The 4836-nt window shown below is 46.8% G+C and overlaps 1 non-coding gene across 1 annotated transcript; it reads right to left on the bottom strand.

Annotated features, from left to right (window-relative positions):
* Nucleotides 1-2905: 2905 nt before the first annotated feature.
* On the bottom strand, nt 2906-3043 carry LOC119927450. Its single transcript, XR_005450452.1, has one exon. It is a non-coding gene; the product is annotated as a small nucleolar RNA SNORA7 (small nucleolar RNA).
* Between the last annotated feature and the right edge of the window lie 1793 nt (nt 3044-4836).

Here is a 4836-nt window from a genome sequence, read left to right as displayed (position 1 = left end):
ATAATGATAGCATTTATTAGGCGCTTACTATGTACAAAGCACTGTTCTAAGCACTGGGGAGGTTACAAGTGACTAGGTTGTCCCATGGGGGGCTCAGTCCTCGTCCCCATTTTACAGATGAGGTAACTGAGGCACAGAGAAGTTGTGACTTGCCCAAAGTCACACAGCTGACAAGTGGTGGAGCTGGGATTTGAACCCATGCCCTCTGACTTCAAAGCCCATGCTCTTCCCACTGAGCCATGCTGCTTCTTGTAGCAGCGTGACATTTGACATTTAAGTGCTTACTATGTTCCAGGCACTGTACTAAGCGACGGGGTGGATACAAGCAAATCGGGCTGGACACAGTCCCTGTCCTACATGGGGCTCACAGTCTTAATCCCCATTTTATAGATGAGGTCACTGAGGCCCAGAGTAGTGAAGTGACTTGCCCAAGGTCACACAGCAGACAAGTGGCAGAGCTGGGATTGAAACCCAGCTCCTTCTGATTCCCAGGCCCTTGTTATAATAATGGCATTTATTAAGCGCTTACTATGTGCAAAGCACTGTTCTAAGCACTGGGGAGGTTACAAAGTGATGAGGTTGTCCCACGGGGGGGCTCACAGTCTTCATTCCCATTTTACAGATGAGGCCCAGAGAAGTTAAGTGACTGGCCCAAAGTCACACAGCTGACAGGTGGCAGAGCTGGGATTCGAACCTGTGACCTCTGACTCCAAAGCCCGGGCTCTTTCCACTGAGCCATGCTGCTTCTATCCATGCTTGTTTTTTCCATTAGACCATGCTACTTCTCTAATAGCATCGTTTGCACCGCTCTGTGGGACTGTAGCAGACAGTTTATCTCTGCTGCACCTTGACCGAGCGCCCTGGGCAGCTCAGCTCTGACATCCCGGTTTCTACCCAATTAATGAATCAGTTCTGTTGGTGTGAGGCACAATGCTGCTGATGCCATTTTAGGAAAGGGCAGAGAGGCACTAAGTCCTTGCTGCCACCATCTTTATGAGGGGCAAAACCATCACCCTAAAAAGCCAGCCCTTGGTGGAAGGAGGAAACAGTAGACATGTGGAAGAGGGAATCTTACCTGCTGCACTAACACTTACCAATAACTGTCAATAATTGCACACTCATTGATTGGCTCAGTTGATGCCTAACAACTGTTTAAGATTTATTAAGAACCTCAAAGAAGTCAGGATGTGTTTTCTTCCTTTGAGCATTCCAAGAGCTGCATAAACCCAACCTCATTAATCCTCACCATTTTCCCATTTGCTCATGTAATTATCCTCATTTTGATCAATCGTGGTATTTTTTTGAGTGCATACTGTGTGCACTCTAATGATAATAATAATAATGATGGTATTTGTTAAGCACTTACTATGTGCCAAGCACTGTTCTAAGTACTGGGGTAGATGTAAGGTAATCAGGTTGTCCCACGGGGGGCTCACAGACTTAATCCCCATTTTGCAGATGAGGTAACTGAGGCACAAAGCAGTTAAGTGACTTGCCCAAGGTCACACAGCTGATAAGTGGTGGAGCTGGGATTAGAACCCACGACCTCTGGCTCCCAAGCCCAGGCTCTTTCCACTAAGCCACTGGAAAGTATAGTATAATTGGTTTGATTGTAGGTTTTTTAATGGTGTTTGTTAAATGCTTACTGTGTGTCAAACACTGTTCTAAGCTCTGGGGCAGATGCAGGTTAATTATGACACACATCCCCGTCCCACCTGGGGCTCACGGTCTAAACAGGAGATCTCAGGCTTAGAGAAGTTAAGTGACTAGCTCAAGTCACCTGACGAGTAATTGACAGAGGCAGAATTTGAACCCGGGTCCTCCGACTCCCAAGCCTGTGCTCTTTCCACCAGGCCATGCTGCTTCTTGTGATTTTTAGTTAATTTTAATTAGGAAAGATGTGGCTTCTAGAGATTGACACCCATCCAAGGCTCCATTTAGCAGTCGAGCTGAGGACAGGACTTGGCTTGCTCACTTCCTGTCCAGATCTCTGGGTTCTGACCCCATCCAGCCTCTCTGGCTCCCTCAGTTCATTGTCACTCTGAACTGAGATTTCCATAGTTCGAAAACACCTTCACATCTAGATTTATTTTCAGGTAAAGGGTAATAGTAGGTTCTTTAGAGCAGCAACGTTCTGGAAATTTTACTTGTGTATTCGCTTGTCGATTGGGAAAAGAATTGAATGAAAGTATTCTCCTTATGGTCTGTCACTTATCAGATCCCTCTGCCTTTAGTCTGAAAATTGGATTGGATCAGCTGCCAGTCTGAACTTGCTCCTGTGGTCAACTGCTGTTTGAGCATATTTACCATGAATCAGTGCAATTTGCTTTAAAAGGTGAATAAATATCCCGGGAGGATAAATTAGGTTTTCCGTAAATGAAATTTCAGGGATCAAGCCTACCGATTCTGTCGTGTTGTACTTTCCCAAGCTCTTACCAAGGTGTTTTACACACAGTAAACGCTCAACAAATATCACTGATTGAGCCAAGACTCTCATGAGTGACACCACTGATTGATTGGCACCAAAATGAATCCTTAGTGATATAGAATGGTCCTTGGATTCCTCTAGGTTTTTCTGGATATAATAATTGATTGGCCTTCAAGTGCACAACCTCACCTCCAGAGAAGGGAGTCTGGAGGTGAGGTTGTGAACTTGAGAGCCAATCAATTATTATATTTTAGTTGTCTTAAGCTGTCGATGTGTCCTTGGCCCACAGCGACTCTCTGGGCACATCTCTTCCAGAATGGCCCACCTCCATCTGCAATTGTTCTGGTAGTGTATCCATACAGTTTTCTTGGTAAAAATATGGAAGTGGTTTACCATTGCCCTCTTCCACACAGTCAGCTTGAGCCTCCGCCCTCGATTCTCTCCCATGCTGCTGCTGCCCAGCACAGGCGAATTATGACTTGTAGCAGATTGCCTTCCCCTCGCTAGCCACAGCCCAAACTAAGAATAGAATGGCTATGCCTCTGCTTGACTCGCCCTCCCATAGCTGAGACTGGTAGAGTACAGGAAACTCCCCAGGTGCAGTCCTGAGAGGGGATATTTTAGTTAGGAAAGATGATAATAATAATAATAGTGGTATATGTCAAGTGCTTACTATGCGTCAAGCACTATACTATAATCATCAAGTCCCACATGGGGCTCACATTGGAAGTAGGAGGGAGAACAGGTATTATCAACAGAGAAATGACAATAACATGATGGACATTGGAAAAAAATGCATTTTCAGGGAACAAAAGAGAATTCTAAAAATGCTAGGGTTTGTGGTCTAGTAAGCTGGAAGCCCAAATAATATCGTTGCTAATTATGTTGCTAATTTCGAGGTTAATTTAGGCAAGCCATAATCGTGCTGGGCATCAATTTCTTCCTTTGTAAAAGCCAAAGATGATACTCCTCACAGGGATGATGGGAGGTTTCAGCAATTCACTTGGCTATGCTGAGATGAAAGGCAGTGTAAGTACAGAACAAAATAACAAGGGGCCTGCAAAGATGTGGACTTGTTCATTTCCAATTACCTTAAATTACAAAGTACCACTTCACCAAACCCGTAGTGCTAACGGTTAAACCTCGACCTAAACCTCTACGCTGATGACACCCAGATCTACATCTCTGCCCCTGCTCTCTCCCCCTCCCTCCAGGCTCGCATCTCCTCCTGCCTTCAGGACATCTCCATCTGGATGTCCGCCCGCCACCTAAAGCTCAACATGTCGAAGACTGAGCTCCTTGTCTTCCCTCCCAAACCTTGTCCTCTCCCTGACTTTCCCATCTCTGTTGACGGCACTACCATCCTTCCCGTCTCACAAGCCCGCAACCTTGGTGTCATCCTCGACTCCGCTCTCTCATTCACCCCTCACATCCAAGCCGTCACCAAAACCTGCCGGTCTCAGCTCCGCAACATTGCCAAGATCCGCCCTTTCCTCTCCATCCAAACCGCTACCCTGCTAATTCAAGCTCTCATCCTATCCTGTCTGGACTACTGCACTAGCCTTCTCTCTGATCTCCCATCCTCGTGTCTCTCTCCACTTCAATCCATACTTCATGCTGCTGCCCGGATTATCTTTGTCCAGAAACGCTCTGGACATATTACTCCCCTCCTCAAAAACCTCCAATGGCTACCGATCAATCTGCGCATCAGGCAGAAACTCCTCACCCTGGGCTTCAAGGCTGTCCATCACCTCGCCCCCTCCTACCTCACCTCCCTTCTCTCCTTCTACTGCCCAGCCCGCACCCTCCGCTCCTCCACCACTAATCTCCTCACTGTACCTCGCTCTCGCCTGTCCCGCCATCGACCCCCGGCCCACGTCATCCCCCGGGCCTGGAATGCCCTCCCTCTGCCCATCCGCCAAGCTAGCTCTCTTCCTCCCTTCAAGGCCCTGCTGAGAGCTCACCTCCTCCAGGAGGCCTTCCCAGACTGAGCCCCTTCTTTCCTCTCCCCCTCATCCCCCTCTCCATCCCCCCGTCTTACCTCCTTCCCTTCCCCACAGCACCTGTATATATGTATATATGGTTGTACATATTTATTACTCTATTTATTTATTTATTTATTTATTTTACTTGTACATTTCTATCCTACTTATTTTATTTTGTTGGTATGTTTGGTTCTGTTCTCTGTCTCCCCCTTTTAGACTGTGAGCCCACTGTTGGGTAGGGACTGTCTCTATGTGATGCCAATTTGTACTTCCCAAGCGCTTAGTACAGTGCTCTGCACATAGTAAGCGCTCAATAAATACGATTGATTGATTGATTGATTGACCTCCAGCTCCAAAAATCCACAAGTACAGCCAGCCGAAAGGAAATCATCGGGTTCATTCTTCTGCACAGCAATGGAACCA

The sequence above is a fragment of the Tachyglossus aculeatus genome, chromosome 4 (assembly GCF_015852505.1).
Source record: "Tachyglossus aculeatus isolate mTacAcu1 chromosome 4, mTacAcu1.pri, whole genome shotgun sequence".
In the NCBI taxonomy this organism is placed as follows: Eukaryota; Metazoa; Chordata; class Mammalia; order Monotremata; family Tachyglossidae; genus Tachyglossus; species Tachyglossus aculeatus.
Note: the sequence above shows the minus strand (reverse complement) of the source record. Positions and strands in the feature narration are given on the sequence as shown.